This window comes from Erythrolamprus reginae, chromosome 12 (assembly GCF_031021105.1).
Source record: "Erythrolamprus reginae isolate rEryReg1 chromosome 12, rEryReg1.hap1, whole genome shotgun sequence".
Classification (NCBI taxonomy): domain Eukaryota; kingdom Metazoa; phylum Chordata; class Lepidosauria; order Squamata; family Dipsadidae; genus Erythrolamprus; species Erythrolamprus reginae.
This window is the reverse complement of record NC_091961.1, coordinates 28,269,101-28,291,050: the sequence shown is the minus strand read 5'-3', so window position 1 is coordinate 28,291,050 and position 21,950 is coordinate 28,269,101.

Sequence of the window (21,950 nt, the reverse complement as noted above, 5' to 3'; positions counted from 1 at the left end):
AGCCCAGAATATCGTGAGATGACGCACATGTGTGAGATATTTCGGCAATTTTTTTGCTTCCGCTCATGCGCAGAAGCAAAAACCCACCAAAATCTCCCACATGCATGCATCCCATTGCAAGATTTTGCTTCCTGTACATGTGCAGAAGCAAAATTTTGCTGGGACACATGAACCTGCACGCCGGTGACACGAAGCTGCGTGCCTATCTCCCATTTTAAAGCCCTACATGGCATCGGACCAGAATATCTCCGGAACCGCCTTCTACTGCACGAATCCCAGCGGCCGATAAGGTCCCACAGAGTTGGCCTTCTCCGGGTCCCGTCGACTAAACAATGTCGTCTGGCGGGCCCCAGGGGAAGAGCCTTCTCTGTGGTGGCCCCAGCCCTCTGGAATCAACTCCCCCCCCAGAGATTAGAACTGCCCCCACCCTCCTTGTCTTTCGCAAATTACTTAAGACCCACCTGTATCGTCAGGCATGGGGGAATTGAGACACTTCCCCCAGGCTTTTATATTTTATGTATGGTATGCATGTGTTGCATGGTTTTTAAATGATGGGTTTTTAAGATGCTTTTTAATATTAGATTGGTTTCCATTGTAACATTGTTATTATTGTTGTTGTGAGCCTCCCTGAGTCTTCAGAGAGGGGCGGCATACAAATCTAATAAATTATTATTAATTATTATTATTATTTTACTACCGGCGTGCAGTGTGGCCCGTACCGGGAAGGAACTCGATACTGATCCTGGCCAATAGTTGTGGCAAATCTAGGCTATGATGTCATTGCAATATAGTTGTAAGTTTTCTCTGGTGCACCATGGCACCACTGCCCATCCACAAGGGACCTTTTGAAAGGTTGGAATGGCGTCTTTCCCACCCCGAAAAGAAGGATTTCTCTGTCTGCCCTACAGAGGCCTCTGTGCAGTTTTATGTTTTTAAATTGTGACGCTAAGGATGATTGTCACGCGCATATTATTTATATTCAGTCCCATTAATTGGCTCAGACACCACACGAGGACCCTATTGTTCAGCCCAAAGCATTGGAAGCTGTTTTCTGTCCAATTAGTCTACCCGAACCATAGGATAGATTAAAGATGAACAGATGGAATTCCAGCACAATAAACGAAGAGCAACAGCTCTGGTAAGAAGGGCACGGTTCTCCCTGGGAGTTACGTGGGAGAAGAGATTTTTTTTCTCCCGTGCCTTCTTCTCAATCTCTCGAGTGTCTCTCTGTCTCTCTGTCTCTCTGTCTCTCTGTCTCTCTGTCTCTCTGTCTCTCTCTCTGTGTCTCTCTGTTTCTCTCTCTCTCTGTCTCTCTCTCTGTATTTCCAGCTATCTTTCCCACAATTTTGATCCTAGCAACGCGGCATCTGAGAAAGCCTAGAGCCCTCCAGGGAAGGGAGAGAAATGAACCCCCCCCCGTACCAATTTGGGTAATAATTGCAGACAATGGGCTGTCTGCACATAACCAAGTTTGGAAAAAATGCATGGAACCGGAAGGCAAATTGGAGATGCTAGAGAGAAAATAATAATAATAATAATAATAATAATAATAATAATAATAATAATAATAATAATAAAAATAAAATAATAATAATAATAATAATAATAATAATAATAATAATAATAATAATAATAATAATGGCTTACAAGTGGAATACTCAAAAAGGAGACCGAAGGACTAATACTGGCGGCACAAGAACAGGCCATTAGAACAAATGCTTTCAAAGCCAGAATTGAAAACTCAACAGACGATCCAAAGTTCAGACTCTGTAAAGAAACAGATGAAACAATCAATCACATACTCAGCTGCTGCAAAAAGATCGCACAGACTGACTACAAGCATAGACATGATGCTGTGGCACAGATGATCCACTGGAACTTGTGCCGGAACTACCATTTACCAGTGGCAAAGAACTGGTGGGATCATAAGCCCGAAAAAGTGGTCGAAAATGAGCAAGCAAAACTTCTGTGGGACTTCCGACTGACCGAATTCTGAAGCATAACACACCAGACATTGTGATCGTGGAGAAAAAGAAAGTATGGATCATCGACATCGCAATCCCAGGAGACAGCAGAATTGAGGAGAAGCAGCTAGAGAAATTAGTGAAATACGAAGATCTAAAAATAGAGCGGCAACGACTCTGGCATAAGCCCGTGAAAGTGGTCCCAGTGGTACTTGGCACGCTGGGTGCAGTGCCAAAGGATCTCAGCAGACACTTGAAAACCATCGGAATTGACAAAATCTCCATCTGTCAATTGCAAAAAGCCGCTTTACTGGGATCGGCAAACATAATTCGCCGCTACATCACACAATCCTAGGTGCTTGGGAAGCGCCCGACTGGTGATGAAATACGAAATCCAGCGTAGTGATCTCGTTGGCTGTGTTGTACTGATATAATAATAATAATAATAATAATAATAATAATAATAATAATAATAATAATAATCCCATCCAAACCCACACTGCCTCCAGGCAGTGGCACATCACTTCTACCGCTTCGCTGAAGTGGCATGGGGTGGAGATGTAAAGCTCTCATGCCGGTGGATGATCTCACCCAATGGTTCAAAAAGAGTTCAAGAAGAGTTGCCTCCTTCCCTCCATAATTCAATTTTAGAGGAGTTTGGTGGTGCACGGTGAATGCATTCTGCTGATTCCATCGCAGAATAAAGATCAGAAGAAATCCCCCACCTTTCCCACCACCAGGGAGTTTTAATCAGATGGTTAAATGTCAGCTTGTTCCAATGGTGAAATTGTCTGCTCTCGATAGAAGAAAATGTTGCTAGATCAGGGTTGATCAGAGGTGAACACCAAGATTAACGCTCAACCAAAAATCAAGAAGTAAACAATATCCTAATCAAGGAACTACCCACTTGGACAACTAATCAAAGAGTAAACAAGAGCCTAATCAAGGAACCACCAAGAACTCTCCCAACAACACTGAAAAGGCAAGCAACTAGTATATAAAAAGAGAGCGAACCCCGTGCCCTTCTAAGCACTGATGATGTTCTCTAGTTTACTAATGAAACATCAGCAAAACAACTCAACAACAACAACCACTAAGCTCAGAGACCACCAAGGAGCCCACATTATTGTCTGCTCTAGGTGCTTTTTTCAACTTTGGACTGAACCTGGCCATCTTTCCTCTCCTCAGTTGCCACACAGAGGGGAAAAGTGGGGAAGGAGTTTGGAATACCTTACTAGACACAACAGAGAACTTTCTCTTGAGAACCAAGGTCATCTCTAATGGCAATGGATAAGGTCGGGGAAGGAGTGCCCCGAAGAACCCAGCAATTAACCCAATTGGCCGATGTGATCTGTGACACTTGGGGAATAGGGTTATTTCCTACTTGAATTATACTGAAACTGTGGGAAAGATTTAGAATTGGTTTTCCACTGAAGCTGTGCTGATAAAGAGAACCTTTGAGAAGGAGCCAAGTCTCAGGAGTTCTGATTTGTTTGAGATGGTTAGTTGGAGCCTTGACAGCTTTCTTTGGAACCATTGCTCAGTTGAAGACATCTCAGTTACTTGATCAAAAGGACCTTTTGACGATGTCTGATGTCAATCAGATGGATTGGCAGCAGGCAAAAAGTGGAACAGATATATCCAATATATCCTTTTGTGTCATTTTATTATTATTCGTTTGTTTGTTTGTTTGTTTGTTTGTCAAACATGTATAGGATAGTAGTAGCTTGTATAAACATAAGCGAAACATAACGATAGAGAGGACAATAGGACAGTATGACAGGGATGGTAGGTACAGTGGTGCGCTTATACATGCCCCTTACAGACCTCTTAGAAACAGGGAGAGGTCAATTGTAGACAATCTAAAGTTAAAGTTTTTGGGGTTTGGGGAAGAAACCACAGAGTCAGGTAGTGCATTCCAAGCACTGATCACTCTATTGCTGAAGTCGTATTTTCTGCAGTCGAGTTTGGAGCGGTTTACATTTAGTTTGAATCTATTACGTGCTCGTGTATTGCTACCGTTGAAGGTGAAGTAGTCATTAACAGGAAGGACATTTTGGCATATGGTTTTATGAACTACATTTAGATCAGATTGGAGGCGACGTAGTTGTAAATTGTCTAATCCTAGTATTTCAAATCTGTTGGTATAAGGCATTTTGTTGTGAGCAGAGGAGTGAAGGACTCTTCTTGTGAAATGTTTCTGGACTCTCTAGATTGTATTACTGTCCGATATGCAATGTGGGTTGCAGACAGGGGAACTGTATTCCAGAATTGGTCTAGCAAATGTTTTGTAAGCTCTGGTTAGCAGTGTAATATTGCCAGAGGAGAAGCTATGTACGATTAGATTAACAATTTAGTACTTTTTTGGCAATGTTGTTACAGTTGTTTTTGGCAATGTTGTTACGGGCTCTAGCACTTAGGTCATTGGATATGAGTACTCGACAAGTTCGTTTCCTCCAAATTTGTATTTTGTATTCTGATTCTTTATGCCAACATTCAAAAGTTCAGAGCACACCATGAAGTTGACCAAGCTATCTCTAGAAGAACAAAGCTCATGTTCTTCTCACAACAGGAAATATGTGGATGTTCCATAGAGCAAATCCCTCCCTATGTAGAAAACTGTACTCATCATTGTCTACCTTTAATATATTTCACCCCGGGATTCTGAGTAACAATACCCTCTATTCAAAGATTTAGTCATTAAGATGGTTGATGATTAAACAGATGAGTCTTTTGGAAAAACATTATTTTGTGGTAGCATTGTAGCTTTCACTCCAGCAGGCCATGAGGTCTTAATGGTACAACTCAGAGAAATTCTTGCAGCAATCTTTTTGAGGACTTTCAACCATAGAAACATAGAAGACTGACGGCAGAAAAAGACCTCCTGATCCATCTAGTCTGCCTTTATACTATTTCCTATATTTTATCTTAGGATGGATATATGTTTATCCCAGGCATGTTTAAATTCAGTTACTGTGGATTTACCAACCACGCCTGCTGGAAGTTTGTTCCAAGGATCTACTGCTCTTTCAGTAAAATAATATTTTCTCATGTTGTCTTTGATCTTCCCCCCAACTAACTTCAGATTGTGTCCCCTTGTTCTTGTGTTCACTTTCCTATTAAAAACACTTCCCTTCTGAACCTTATTTGACCCTTTAACATATTTAAATGTTTCGATCATGTCCCCCCTTTTCCTTCTGTCCTCCAGACTATACAGACTAAGTTCATTAAGTCTTTCCTGATACGTTCTATGCTTAAGACCTTCCACCAGTCTTGTAGCCCGTCTATAGTATCTGTAGTATCCATAGCTAACTTTTCTCCAAGATGGAGGGTCTCTTTGAGCTGTGGAATTCTCATCATACACTGTTGCATATTCATCGCACATTGTGCATCTGTTCGGAATGGGGCAAGGAAGGGCCAAAATCTGTCTTTTTTAGTGTTTTTTTTAAGGAGAAGATGGGATTCATTTCTAAGTCGCTCGCTTCAGCTGCAATTACATTGCACAGCTATTCCGACTGCATCAAGATCTTAGATGCTGACTTTTCTCCTAAAATGTGTGAATTCAAATTTGTACCATCTGTCAACTGAGATTCTCTCCCTCTCTCACTCCCGTCCCTCCCATTCTCTGTCCCTCCCTCCTTTCCTCTGTCCCTCTCCTCTTCCTCCCTCTATCCTCCTCTCCCTCCCTCTCTCTCCCTCCCTCTCTGTCCCTCTCTCTCCCTCCCTCTCTCTCCCTCCCTCTCTGTCCCTCTCTCTCCCTCCCTCTCTCTCCCTCCCTCTCTGTCCCTCTCTCTCCCTCCCTCTCTCTCCCTCCCTCTCTCTCCCTCCCTCTCTTTTCCTCTCCCTTTCTCCTTCTCTCCCTCTCTCCATTTCTTTCTCTCTCTCTCTACCCTCCCCCGTCTCTCCCTCTCTCTTTCTCTCCCTCTCTCCATTTTTCTCTCTCTCCCTCTCCCCTCTTCTCCCCCTCTCTCTTTCTCTGTCTCTCCCCCTCTCCCTTTTTCACTCTCCCTTTCCCTCCCTCCCTGCCTCTCTCCCTGCCTCTCTTCCCCCTTCTCTCTCTCTCTCTCTTTCTTTGTCTCTCTCTCCCCCTCTCTCCCTCCCACCTCCCCTCTCTCTTCCCTCTTCTCTCCCACTCTCTCACCCTCTCTCGCTCTGTGTTTCTCCATCCCTTTCCACCTCTCCCCTCCTCTCCCTCCCTCCCCCTCTTCTCTCCCTCTCTACCAACCTCTTTCTCTCTCTCTCTCTGTTTCTTCTTCTTTCTCTCTCTCCCCCTCTCCCCTCCTCTCTCCCCCTCCCTCTCTCCCCCTCTCTCCCCCTCTCTTTCTCTCTCTGCTGGGTCAGAACTACATGAAGGGAGACAGTTAAGGGAGAAAGTCTCATTCCCAGCCATGGAGGATAGCAAGGAACAGTGAACACTATCTCTAAAGCCACTTCAGGCTTCTCCAAAATGCATAAAGAACAGTCACAGGCCACCGGCTCTCAGGACAAGCTGGAATGTACACAATACCTTATGCTTTGCATCCTTCTCCCTGCACAGGGGCTCAGCTGCTTGGAGTAGGCGGTCTCTTTTATGAGAGGAGGTTCCCAAGGCAATCCAACTGGCTGGGAGAGAACAGAGACTGGAAACTGCAGCTGCAATCAGATAACCAGAAGATGGAAGTCAATCATTTTCGGAGTTCAGCATATTCACCAAAGGGCTTAGTCGTGTAAATCAGGGGTCCCCAACCTCTGGTCCAGGGACTACACAGCTAGAGGTGAGAGAAATTGCATATGGATCTGATGGATGGATGGGTGGATGGATGGGTGAGTAGGTAGGTAGGTAGGTAGAAGATAGATAGATAGATAGATAGATAGATAGAGATAGATAGATAGATAGATGATAGATGGATGGATAGATAGATAGATAGATAGATAGATAGATAGATAGATAGAAAGATAGATAGATAGATAGAGATAGATAGATAGATAGATAGATAGATAGATGATAGATAGATAGATAGATAGATAGAAAGATAGACAGATAGATAGATAGAAATAGATAGATAGATAGATAGATAGAGATAGATAGATAGATAGATAGATGATAGATAGATAGATAGATAGATAGAAAGATAGACAGATAGATAGATAGAGATAGATAGATAGATAGATAGATAGATAGATAGATAGATAGATGATAGATAGATAGATAGATAGATAGATAGATAGATAGAAAGATAGACAGATAGATAGACAGACAGACAGACAGACAGATAGATGATAGATGGATGGATGGATAGATAGATAGATAGATAGATAGATAGATAGATAGATAGATAGAAAGAATGTCTTTGGTGCATATGCTCTTAGTGTGCATAAAAGAAAATACATATTTGTAAAGAATCATGAGGTACAACACTTAATGATTGCCATAGGGTACAAATAAGAACAATTAACCAGTGGAGCGACTTAGCACCTGTTTGAGCAAGGGGTTGGACTACAGGACCTCCCGGGTCCCTTCTAACTCTGTTATTCTGTTATTTTTTGCAGGATCCAGGGAGGTTGGTGAAGTCTTGCCCCCTGGGTGGTTTATTCTTCCATCCCCTTGAATCTCCCCATCTTTGTTTTCATTAAACATCCCTTACACGATTCCCATTCATTTCAGTCTCTTTTCTGCTAGAAACATTCTGCTGGATGATGCCCAGTGTTTTTGTGCCAAAATGTTGTCGCATATTTCTTTTCTCTCTCTCTCTCTCTCTCTCTTTCTCTCTCTCTCGCTGGTGGAGGGGTGGTGGTGGTGGAATACAGTAATTGCAAACTGCTCTCTTCCGCTTTAGGACAGCTTCCGTTTCCTAGTCTTGAAGTGTGAGAGACAAATTAACTTGGGTTATAAAAACATCTTAAAAACAACACATTTTGTTTTGTAATATTCATAATCCTCCGTGCCAAAAACTGATTTTTGTTGTCGCTGCGGAATACATTTATAGCCTACTAAAGATAGCGAATTCTGTCGCAGCTTAGATGTAGCGTGCAACAGGACGCTAGGGGTTTTTTTCATCTTTTTTAAACCCAAGTCTCCCAAGCTGCTGTCTAAACTTCCTTGACTTTAAGTCAACACAAGAAGGCAAACCCACCGCTAGTGTTCAAAAAATGGGCATCACAGCTGGAGCCACAAATAGAAAAGTCGTAGAAGAAATGTGTATTGGGGTCTTAGGGCAAACTGTGGCATGGTGAAGAGCAAGAGTCGAGGTGGCGCAGTGGGGAGAGTGCAGTACTGCAGGCCACTGAAGCTGACTGTAGATCTGCAGGTCAGCGGTTCAAATCTCATCACCGGCTCAAGGTTGACTCAGCCTTCCATCCTTCCGAGGTGGGTCAAATGAGGACCCGGATCGCGGGGCAATAGGCTGGCTCTGTTAAAAAGTGCTATTGCTAACTTGTTGTAAGCTGCCCTGAGTCTAAGGAGAAGGGTGGCATAAATTTTTTTTGAATACATACATACATGCATGCATACATACATATAAAAATAAAAAATAAAAAAATAAATAGATAAATAGATAAATAGATAAATAGATAGATAGATAGATAGATAAATAGATAAATAGATAAATAGATAAATAGATAAATAGATAAATAGATAAATAGATAAATAGATAAATAGATAAATAGATAAATAGATAAATAGATAAATAGATAAATAGATAAATAGATAAATAGATAAATAGATAAATAGATAGATAGATAGATAGATAGATAGATAAATAGATAGATAGATAGATAGATAGATAAATAGATAAATAGATAAATAGATAGATAGATAGATATATTGAATGAATGAATGAATGAATGAATGAATGAATGAATAAATTAAATAAATAAATAAATAAGCAAGCCATGTCAACATATAGACGGGAATATTTGTAGGTCCGGCTTGGGGATACTGACCCCTCCCATCCTGGACATAAACTGTTTCAACTCCTACCCTCAAAACGTCACTACAGAGCACTGCACACCAAGACAACTAGACACAAGAACAGTTTTTTTCCCGAACGCCGTCACTCTGCTAAAAAAATAATTCCCTCAGCACTGTCAGACTTTTTACTAAGTCTGCACTTCTATTTCTACATGTTTTTTTCTCATCATTCCTATCATCCTTTTCCTCCCACTTAGGACTGTATGACTGTAACTTGTTTGTATGCTAAGATTTTTATTAATATTGATTGCTTCTTCATTGCTAATTTGACCCCTATGACAATCATTTAAGTGTTGTACCATATGATTCTTGACAAATGTATCTTTTTCTTTTATGTACACTGAGAGCATATGCACCAAGACAAATTCCTTGTGTGTCCAATCACACTTGGCCAATAAAGAATTCTATTCTATTCTATTCTACATTTGAAGTTGCCAGATGTTTGACCATTTCCACTCTCTTTTTTGGTTCCATCTACAACCTTTTTTGAGCCACGGCACATTTTTTACGTTTACAAAATCCGGGGGCACACCACCAACCAAAATGACACAAAATGACACCCTAAGGCACTCTCCTCCATAGTTCCCTCTAAGCTGAGCAGTGAGCAATCGCTCACCTAAAAATCATCATCAACTCAGAGTTTTCCAAACCTGCCCAGAAGCCGAGAGGGAAAGAGTGAGAGGGAAGGAGAGAGAGAGGAAGAGAGGAAGAGAGAGGAACAGATAGAAAAAAGAGAGGAAGGGAAAGAGAAAGAAAAAGAATGGGAGTAAGGAAGAGAGAAAGAAAATCAAAATCTAGTTTGAAACTAGCTCAACTATTTAAGTGGCATTTTGATATTGATAGAGTTGCCCTGTTATGAGCTCACTGTTATAGACACACAGTACAGTATTTTATTTTGAAATTCTCTGAGGCAAAACAGTGTGGGTTTTTTATTTGTTTGTTTGTTTGTTTGTTTATTTATTTATTTATTATTTTTGTGCTGCCCAGTCCCAAAGTGACTGCCGCTCAGACACTATACTTTTCCGCCCACTCCCCCCAAAAATTAGAGGGAACACTGCCCACCACCCATCCCAACCTTCCCAAAGATGACAACATACCTTTGATCCAGAAGCAAATCGCCCAGATCAGGGTGTCGTTCCCTTTTAACGTTGCTCAGAACTCCTTCCAATCCAAGCCTTTCCTTTCCCTCCTCTCTACTTTTTTAGGGGAGGGGGGGAGAAAGGAACTGGAAAGAGATTAAAAGCGTTTTTAGCTTTGCTTTACAGAAAAGAAAAAAAGGGGTTTGGAGAAAAAAGAGCGGAGAAAAAATAGCTTTGAGTTAACTGTGAATTAGTTAATTGGAAAATGGCAACTCACCTGGTGAACTGGAGGCAAACGGGGGTTTTGTGTGTGGCCAATTAAAGCAGAGGCTGGCGGGGAGCTGTTTCTATTTTTGCCACAAAAACACAATCCATCCATCTCTAAAGGCTCGCCATCCTCCCCTAGAATTTACCCCATTCTTAGAAACGCCTGCTATGCAGGTCACAGAAAAGCAGGGATAAAAGAAACCCATATTTTTTTTAAAAAAAATGAATGCCTAGGGTGCCTTGCGAGGTGAAAAATCTCGCCGGAGTCCCATTAATACTGTGATATTATTAATTTGGGCCATTAGTCCCTTAATAGGAGCAAATATCAAAATGTCGGTCTTTAGGAGACGTCGCTCTTGCGCCTGGCGTTCTCCTCGCGCCATTTCAAAGGCAGAGGGCAAGAAAGCCTCAGGGCTTGAGGACCATTTCATCTGGAAAATATTTTTTTTTAAATGAAGGGCAGTGGAAGGGTTCTTTCCTAAGATTTTGTAGAGATTTCTTTTAAAAAAAAACGTTCTGTAGAACAAAAAAATTGGATAAAATGGAACAAATTCAAAGATGGGCTACAAAAATGGTGGAAGGACTTAAGCATAAAACGTATCAGGAAAGACTTCATGAACTCAATCTGTAGAGTCTGGAGGGCAGAAGGAAAAGGGGGGACATGATCGAAACATTTAAATATGTTAAAGGGTTAAATAAGGTCCAGGAGGGAAGTGTTTTGTAATAGGAAAGTGAACACAAGAACAAAGGGGGCACAATCTGAGGTTAGCCGGGGAAAAGATAAGAAGCAACGTGAGAAAATATTATTTTACTGAAAGAGTAGTAGATGCTTGGAACAAAGTTCCAGCAGATGTGGTTGGTAAATCCAGTCACTGAATTTAAACATGCCTGGGATAAACATATATCCACCCTAAGATAAAATACAGGAAATAGTATAAGGGCAGACTAGATGGACCAGGAGGTCTTTTTCTGCCGTCAATCTTCTATGTTGCTAAGATGCTCATGGGAGTGAAATATCGGCGATTTTCACCAATTTTTTGCTTCTGTGTATGCTGAAATCTCACTCATGGGCATATCCTCGTGCAAGATTTTGGTTGCTGCTCATGCACAGAAGCGAAATCTCATGCCAACAGGGACTCACACATCCATGATGCCCATAGAAGGAGCACCGGTAGCTCCGAAGATGAAAGGCCTTCCCTGGCATGAGGACCATTTCATCTGGAAAATATTTTTTTTAAATGAAGGGCAGTGGAAGGGTTCTTTCCTAAGATTTTGTAGAGATTGCTTAAAAAAAAAACGTTCTGTAGAACAAAAGATATGGATAAAATTGAACGGATCCAAAGACGGGCTACAAAAATAGTGGAAGGTCTTAAGCATAAAACGTATCAGGAAAGACTGAATGAACTCAATCTGTACAGTCTGGAGGACAGAAGGGAAAGGGGGGACATGATCGAAACATTTAAATATGTTAAAGGGTTAAATAAGGTTCAGGAGGGAAGTGTTGTTAATAGGAAAATGAACACAAGAACAAGGGGCACAATCTGAGGTTAGTTGGGGGAAAGATCAGAAGCAACGTGAGAAAATATTATTTGACTGAAAGAGGAGTAGATGCTTGGAACAAACTTCCAGCAGATGTGGTTTTTGTTTTTTTGTTTTTTAATTGATTTTTTAACAATTTTTAAATACACACAACATCAAACAAGTGTAAAGTGAAAAGTGCCCACCACCCGATAAACATACATACCCCATCACCAATTGGGGGTGTTTCTTATATAAACCATTTTAACCCAAGGGCAATGTATCTGTTTACATATTATAGAGTGATTCCAATTTATTCCTTGTAGTTTGGTCTCGGATTCTACTCGCCATATATCTATCATCTTACCTTGTGCCCCCCGTCCCATCAGTTGTCTAAAGTCGGTTTCATTATCCAAATTCATCCTTTTATCCATAATTTCAAATTGAATATGGTCCACCATGTGCCTATACCAATTTTGCATTGTCCATTTTGTCGCATCCTTCCAACCCAAAACTATTACCGCCTGAGCGCTTTCTATCGCTGCTTGTTTTATTTCTCTAAATTCTCCCATCGCATTGCTTTTGACGGCAGACGTGGTTGGTCAATCCACAGTCACTGAATTGAAACATGCCTGGCATAAACGTATATCCATCCTGTTGTGGTTAGCTCTGGCCCAGCTCCTGCCCCAAGGACTGTGGATGTAGGGGAGACATCCACATGCTGCAGGCCTGTTTTGTCCCCCGGTGGAATCTGATGATGAAGGCTCCTCTGACCAAGAAGACATGAGTGACAGGGAGGAGGAGAGTGTGGCAGACAGCTCAGAAGGATATCAATTATCTAGCTCCTCCTTGGATTCAGAACAAGAGTGAATGATACAGCCACGCCTGCGGAGAGCGATGCATAGGCAACAACAACTGAGAGATTATTATCAAAGAAAATGAGGCCACCTGTGGTTGGGAGGGGCTGTGGTCATTAGTGAGGCTGCTATAAATAGCAGCCTGTGGGTTTGGCCATTGTGGAGGATGATCTGATCGTTGTGTTTCGTGACTGCTTTGCTGACTTTGACCTTTTGTATGCTGATTTTTCCCCGCTTTGAAACTAAACCAGAGCAAAGTGTGTTTCACTTTGTGAAAGAAGGACTGTGAATTGCCTCACAGCTGCAAGCTAAGTATCACAGAACTGATAAAGGACTTGTACAAAGTACCAGTTTGTTTGGAGATGAGTGCTCTTTGCTATACAAAAAGAGGGCTTGATTTAAGTGAATTTTCATTATAAAGAACATTGTTTTGAATTTTCGAATGTGTGTGTGTCTGAAATTTGTACATGTGAATTTTCAGGAGGAGTCTACCAGAGAGCCCGACAGAACACATCCTAAGATAAAATACAGGAAATAGTATAAGGGCAGACTAGATGGACCATGAGGTCTTTTTGTGCCATCAGTCTTCTATGCTTCTATGTTTCTAAAAAAGTGATGGCATTTCTGAAGGTGTTCGAAGAAATATCCATCTGGTTCCGTTCCAAACTGGAAACATGGAGGCTGATTGGAAAGATGGTTTACTGATGAACAGGACCAGTATAGGTTTGTTATTTTTATGGATAAGGACGTTGTACCATTAGCAGAAATTGAGCTGCATGCCCAGCTTCGCTTCTGGTGTGGGCACTTCCACGCACTCCAACGTGGTTCTGTGGTTCCACCTTCTCTGACACAGATGATCCTCAGGGAAGTTGGACTAGATAGTAGAAGAATGTATAGAATTTTTTATTGGCCAAGTGTGACTGCACACACAAGGAATTTGTCTTTGGTGCAGATGCTCTCAGTGTACGTCAAAGGAAAAGATATGTTTCTGACACTGGGATTTCAAAGGTAAACTCCAATAAAGATGAGATCATGAAAATGAGATTAAATATAACATCAAAAATGCTAATAGGATTTAGAGGCTTGGTAATCAAGGCCGAGGATTATGAAGATCATCAGAGTAAATCCCTAACACTGAACCACAGTTCCGGGATAACTTTATGTGCGTATATTGGGAGAGGGGGAGGTAGGGGGAGGGAAGGACTTGTGTTGAGGATGAGTTATATGACATTGTTTATATACTGTACATAAGATGGGTCCCAATAAGAGGGAAACATTAGGACAGGGGACGGAAGGCACCCTGGTGCACTTATGCACACCCCTTACTGACCTCTTAGGAATTAGGAGAGGTCAACAACAGATAGTCTAAGGGTAAAGTTTTTGGGGTTTGGTGATGAAACTACAGAGTCAGGTAGTGAGTTCCAGGCATTGATCACTCTGTTGCTAAAGTCATATGTTCTACAGTCAAGTTTGGGGCGGTTTACTTTGAGTTTGTATCTGTACTCATGTTGAAGTTGTAGTAGTCGACAGGAAGGACATTGGAGCAGATGTATTTTTTAAAAATTAATTATTTGCATAGAAAAAAACAGACAAAAATTATAATCAAATACAATTATGAAAAACAAGCAAAAAACAAATAGAAACAAGAAAAAAGAAGAGAGAGAAAGTACAGTGGTACCTCTACTTAAGAATGCCTTTACTTAAGAACTTTTCTAAATAAGAACCGGGTGTTTGAGATTTTTTTGCCTCTACTAAAGAACCATTTTCTATTTAAGAACCCAAGCCTGAATAAATTTCTCGGGAAATTTGAGAGTGGCATGAAGGCTATTTCCTGCCATTCCCCCTTTAATCCTGGCCATCTTGGGCTTTTCTGGGCTGCCAGAGGAGCCTTTCAGTGGTGCTTAAGGAGGCCTTGGCAATCCAGAGCGAACGAAGCATTTTCCTTTCTCTGGGCGCTTGGAGAGGGAATAAACCTCTACCAGTGCCCAGATAAAAGAAACACTCCCTTTGCTCTGGGCAGGGACTGTCCTCCTCCTCTTCTTCTTCCTCCTCCTCCCACCCAAATTCCGAGCTTTTATTTCATTCCTAATGGGGTTGCATGCATTATTTGCTTTTACATTGATTCCTATGGGAAAAATTGCTTCTACTTACAAACTTTTCTACTTAAGAACCTGGTCACGGAACGAATTAAGTTCTTAAGTAGAGGTGCCACTGTATAGGGAAGAAAGGAAAGAGAAAGAGAGAAAAGAAAGAGACAGGTCAACTAATATGTTGACTATCATCATTTACACAGTAGCTGTTTTGAATAGGTGTTGTTGTGGTTAGCTCTGGCCCAGCTCCTGCCCCAAGGACTGTGGATGTGGGGGAGACATCCACATGCTGCAGGCCTGTTTTGCCCCCGGTGGAATCTGCTGATGAAGGCTCCTCTGACCAAGAAGACATGAGTGACAGGGAGGAGGAGAGTGTGGCAGACAGCTCAGAAGGAGATCAATTATCTAGCTCCTCCTTGGATTCAGAACAAGAGTTAATGATACAGCCACGCATGCGGAGAGCGATGCATAGGCAACAAAAACTGAGAGATTATTATCAAAGAAAATGAGGCCACCTGTGGTTGGGTGGGGCTGTGGTCATTAGTGAGGCTGCAATAAATAGCAGCCTGTGGGTTTGGCCATTGTGGAGGATTATCTGATCGTTGTTTTTCGTGACTGCTTTACTGACTTTGACGTTTTGTGTGCTTATTTTTCCCCGCTTTGAAACTAAACCAGAGTAAAGTGTGTTTCACTTTGTGAAAGAAGAAGGACTGTGAATTGCCTCACAGCTGCAAGCTAAGTATCACAGAACTGATAAGGGACTTGTACAAATTACCAGTTTGTTTGGAGACGAGTGCTCTTGGCTATACCAAAAAGAGGGCTTGGTTTAAGTGAATTTTCATTATAAAGAACATTGTTTTGAATTTTCAAACGCGTGTGTGTCTGAAATTTGTACCTGTGTGTGGATGCTGCTGAGTCCCTAATTAAAGCTATGCCTTCAAAAGAGGCTAAGTGCGACCCAGCCGTGTGTGGGGTCACCCACGAAAGCGAATACTAGAAAGAAGAACCTGGACACATTCTCTCTCTGGGTGGAGTGACATGGAGTAGAGCCATGCGCTCCTTTTTATTTGGGAACATAAGGAAATGGGGTATAATTACATATACATGTCAAAATGATACATCAACCATACAACTTCAAACGTATCTTTGAGTTCTTCCTTTCCCATAGATATCAAGAAACAATCTTCTTGGAACTTCCTAAAAGCAGATGTTTATTCACACCTAATTTCTCTGAAGGCTTCTTCTTTATCTGGCTAATCTTCCTTAATTGCCCTGCTGTTTGTGTGCTCCAGGCAATGAAAATTTCCCCCCTTTGATCCTATAATGTCCTGTCCGGAGTGGTGAAAACTTTGTTTATTTGAGCTGTTTATCTGAGCCCCGTTTGTTTCCCTGTTGTAACTGCCAGGAATGCAGATTAGGCGAGTTTACTGCCCTTCCTTGTCCTGGGTTTTATAGAAATAGAGTATTTTTTATGCTAGAAATCCAGATTTAATACAATCCTATTCTAACATAATTTGCTATACTGCAACACCTGTGAATTTTTGGGAGGATTCTACCAGAGAGCCCGACAGAACAGGTGTTTTTACATTTTATGCACAAGGTTGTTTTTCTCGATCGTTCTTTTCAGTAGGATCGTAGCAGATAATTTTTATGAGCTACGCTTAGGTCCTCGACGTAGTTGTAAGCTTTCTAAGCCCAGGATTTCAAGTCTGATTGCGTCAGGTCTTCTGTTGCGAGTAGAGGAGTGGAGTAGCTTCGCGCATCCGAACATGATCCGTCTGTGGAAGAAAGGAGTTTCAATATCAGACGTGGTGGCTCCTCGCTTGGTGTGTGGGAGGCTTGTTCTGATAATGCATTTGTCAGTTAAAGTAGAATTTCCCTTGAGTCAAATTTCACTCTGGGTGGTTATAGGGACATGTCTGGGTAGTTTTCATAGCAACGGCAGGGATTCGTTTCCTGTCTCCCTTTCAAGGATTGTTGTAACCTCACAGTGGAGTCTATAATAGCCTCGGATCACCTGGCACTCTTCCATTCAACCAGGGTTGACCTGCTTAGCTCCCTTAATGCATCTCTGGTTTGATAAACGCCACGGCTTGCTCTTGGCATTTCTCAGTTACGTTTCCTTAATCCGAAAAAGAAACACACTGAAAAACAGGCAGAGGAGCAAAAGATTACGATCTTCTGGCCTATTTTGTACAAAGGGCAGATGGTACAGGTAGGAAGACCAGACAGGAAACATGATGAAAGTAGCTGTTTCTATTTTATTGGAAGCAATTCCTTGTCACACTTGGCCAATAAAGAATTCTGTTCTGTTCTGTTCCGTTCCGTTCTATTCTATTGTCTAATTCTATTCTATTCTGTTCTATTCTGTTCCGTTCCATTCCATTCTATTCTCTAATCTTAATTCTATTTTATTGTCTAATTCTATTCTATTGTCTAATTCCATTCTATTGTCTAATTTTATTGTCTAATTCTATTCTATTCTGTTCTATTCTGTTCCGTTCCATTCTATTCTCTAATCTTAATTTTATTTTATTGTCTAATTCTATTCTATTGTCTAATTCTATTCCATTCCATTCCATTCTATTCTATTCTATTGTCTAATTCTGTCCTATTCTGTTTTGTTCCATTCCGTTCTATTCTCTAATATTAATTCTATTTTATTGTCTAATTGTATTCTATTGTCTAATTCTATTCTATTCTATTGTCTAATTCTATTCTATTCTATTCTATTGTCTAATTCTATTCTATTCTATTCCAGTCCAGTCCAGTTCAGTCCAGTCCATTCTATTGACAGAATTAGCCCGGCCAACAGTTAGGATTTGCATTTCCTCTTTTGTCTATAGAGCCAGCTGTGACCCCTACATAACCCCTATATGACCCCCATGGGAATCCAGAAGGTATAAAACCCCACTCACTCTAAACTCCATTTTGTCAGCTGTCCCAGAACCACACACCCTGGTGGGTTGTGTTCATCCATAAATGGGCCTCCTTTCCAATCAGCCTCCAGCCTCCATTTTATTCCCAACTTCTTTCTCCCCGCTTGGAACTCAACATGGATATTTCTTCCAACAATGGCTTGTCTCCAGAATTCAATTCAATTCAATTTATTAGATTTGAATGCCTCCCTTCTCCGAAAACTCGGGGCGGCTCAGAGAATAAGTATAAAAACAAAGCATACAGAACAAATCTAATATATTTAAAAAGTACAGCTAAAAACCCAATATAACACTCAGTCAAACAGTCCAATCCCACCATACATCACATTTATTGGTCAAAGGGCCAAGGTCTAATTGCCCCAAGCCTGGCAACATGGGTGAGTCTTGAGACTCTTGCAGAAGGCGAGCAGGGTGGGGACAGTACGAATCTCTGCATGGAGCTGATTCCAGAGGGCCAGGGGCCCCCACAGAGAAGGCTCTTCCCCTAGGTCCCACCAAATGACATTGTCTAGTTGTATTATATACTATATTATATTTTATCAGATTTGTATGCCACCCCTCTCCAGAGACTCAGGATGGCTCACAACAACAATAATAACAGTATTACAATATAACAAATCTAATATTTAAAAAGCATCTAAAAACCCATCATTTAAAAACCATACAACACAAGCATACCATACATAAAATTATATAAGCCTGGGGGAGATGTCTCAATTCCCCCATGCCTGGTGACACAGGTGGGTCCTAAGCAATTTACGAAAGACAAGGAGGGTGGGGGCAGTTCTGATCTCTGAGGGGAGTTGATTCCAGAGGGCTGGGGTCTCCACAGAGAAGGCTCTTCCCCTGAGGCCCGCCAGATGACATTGTTTAGTCGATGGGATCTGGAGAAGGCTAACTCTGTAGGACCTTATTGGCCGCTGGGATTCGTGCAGCAGAAGACGGTTCCAGAGGTATTCTGGTCCAATGCCATGTAGGAGGATGGGGGCAGTTCTGATCTCTGGGGGGAGTTGATTCCAGAGGGCCGGGGCCGCTACAGAGAAGGCTCTTCCCCTGGGGCCTGCCAGACGACCTGGAGAAGACCAATTCTGTGGGACCTGATCAGCCTCAGGGATTTATGCGGCAGAAGGCAGGGGGTTGGAATAGAAGACCTCCAGGACCCCTTTGAAGCTTGTTATTCTGTGAAACATGTTTATTAAAAAAACCACGTTTGTCTAAGGATGCTCCCATTAGGATCCTGCTTTCCTCCACCTGCCCTACCCAAAATACAAGCCTACACACAGCACCTGATCATAAACCCACCCTGGAGTTTTCCCTCCAGACTAGCTCCCTTCCAGGTAAGACCGAGACTGTAACAGCCACAACAGCTCTCCGATTACCAGTTTGCGGTAATCGGGTAATTGCGTTGTCCTCCAAGGAGGATGGGGTGGTGTGAACTCCATTTGTTCAATGCAATAAGGTGGGGGGGAGAGGGGGGAGAATCTCCTCTCATTCTCAGCTTCCTCTTTGCAAAGAGAAGAATAATTCAGTTTTTCTCCCCCGTCGTCAGCCTGCCCGCCTCCCTTCTATATTCCTGCCTCCTTTTCCCCCCATTTGGCTGGTGATTGCATTATACTGCCGGGCTATTTTATTAGCGTTGGCAGAGATAGATGAGTGTGTGTGAGTGTGTGTGCCTGTGTATCAGTCTTCTGTGAAAAAGGGATGGAGAAAGAGGAACAAGAAAGCAAGTTCTTGTGCCAGCGCACAAATAGTGCCTCTCTTTTTCTCTCCTTCTGACAGCTGGGCTCTCTAAATTTAATCTCCGGGCCCTCGTTCCTAGCTTAATAATCTTAAACTCTGATTCCTTCAAGGGACAGGGACATTCTCTGACATCTGTGGGTCAAATTACTCCCTATACCGGTGCACCAGAAGAAAATATAGTAATTAAAAAAATATTGGACTGTGCGGAAATGGACAGGTTATCCAAAATATTAGAGGGAAAGGAAGCTTCAGATTATTATAAAATATGGGCAAAATTTTACGACTGGTTATAAAGGAAAGAACAGCGAAGAATTAAATAAAAATTCAAGCAAAGCAACACGTCAAATAAAAGAATGAAAGAACCAATATTATGTGAAAGAAGCAAAATTCTCTGATCGAACACTCAAAAAAAAGTGGGGAAACTTTCGTTTCCGAAATGTGTGTATGTCTTTTTTGTTGTTGTTATATTTGAAAAAAAAAATTACAAAAAAAAATATTATTTCCTATACCAGTGATCGCAAACCTTTTTTTTCCTTGGGTGCCAAAAGAGTGAGTGCCCACACCAGTGAAGGGCTACAAAATTTTTACTACCACACTGTGGGTGTGACTTATTTTATGGGTGTGGCTTGCTGGCCATGTGACCAGATGGGAGTGGCTTGACGATCATGTGACTGGGTGTGGCTTAAAAGTCATGTGACTGGCTTAAAGGTGGCCAAGTTGACATCACTCACGTCAAGGGTTGGGTTAGGGCAATGTTTCCCAACCTTGGCAACTTGAAGACATTTGGACTTCAACTCCCAGAATTCCCCAGCCAGGGGAATTCTGGGAGTTGAAGTCCAGATATCTTCAAGTTGCCAAGGTTGGGAAACACCGGGTTACGGTGTCTGGCCTTTCCTCGCTTCAAAGATACACAATTTCCCTCTCTATTTACTGTTACTGAATATCCAAAATATAATATTTAATTCTAGGTATATATGCCATATGTGTATCTACATATTACACCCAAGCACACAAAAATATACATTATCTACTATATAAACTGTATGTACACGCATGCACGCACAGCTCTTCTAAAATTACACACATTCAACCTCATTTACTGTGATAGGAAAAACATACCCAGAGCCCAGAAGGGAAAAAAAGAAAAAAATTCAAAATTTTGCTACCCATACTGCGTACCTGACCGTACCTGTAGGAGCCCATCACTGGCTCACACCCAGGACAGAAGGAAAAGGGGGGACATGATCGAAACCTTTAAATATATTAAAGGGTTTAAATAAGGTCCAGGAGGAAAGTGTTTTTAATAGGAAAGTATACACAAGAACAAGGGGACACAATCTGAAGTTAGTTGGGGGAAAGATCAAAAGCAACGTGAGAAAATATTATTTCACTGAAAGAGTGCCTGGGATAAACATATATCCATCCTAAGATAAAATACAGAAAATAGTATAAGGGCAGACTCGATGGGCCATGAGGTCTTTTTCTGCCGTCAGACTTCTATGTTTCTATGTTTCTAATTCAATGCCTGGGGAGGGCCAAAACAGCCTCTCGCATCTCCTGGAAGCCCTCTGGAGGCCGGAAACTGCCTCTTTCCCAACTTCTGGTGGGCCCAGCAGGCTCGTGTTTCACCCTCCCCAGGCTCCAATGGCTTCCCTGGAGCCGGGGAAGGGTAAAAACGCCCTCCGCATTCCCCTGGAGGCTCTCTGGAAGCCAAAAACGCTCTCCCCCCGAGCCTCTGTGCACCCAAAAATCAGCTAGCCAGCACACACATGCACGTTGGGGCTGAGCTAGGGCAACAGCTTGTGTGCCAGCAGATATTTATTTATTTTTATTTATTTATTGTGTCCAATACACAATAATATACAATGAAACGTATAGAGATATAGTAGAGAAGATATAGGAGATATAGGAGAGACTATAGGACAGGGGACAGAAGGCACTCTAGCGCACTTATGTATGCCCCTTACTGACCTCTTAGGAATCTGGAGAGGTCAACCGTGGATAGTCTAAGGGCACCGGACCAGGGTATCTACGAGACCGCCTTCTGCCGCACAAATCCCAGCAACCGGTTAGGTCCCACAGAGTGGGTCTTCTCCGGGTCCCGTCAACAAAACAATGTCACTTGGCGGGGCCCAGGGGAAGAGCCTTCTCTGTGGCGGCCCCGACCCTCTGGAATCAACTCCCCCCAGAGATTAGAATTGCCCCCACCCTCCTTGCCTTTCGTAAGCTCCTTAAAACCCACCTCTGTCGTCAGGCATGGGGGAATTGAGACATTCTTTCCCCCTAAGCCTTTATAATTTATGCATGGTATGTTTGTTATATGGATGTTTAGTTTTATAATAAGGGTATTTTAGTTGTTTTTAGTATTGGATTTGCATGATGTTTTTTATTACTGTTGTTAGTCGCCCCGAGTCTATGGAGAGGGGCGGCATACAAATCCAATAAATAATAATAATAATAATAATAATAATAATAATAATAATAAAGTGTTGGGGGTTAGGGGATGATACTACGGAGTTCGGTAATTCAATTTATTAGATTTGTATT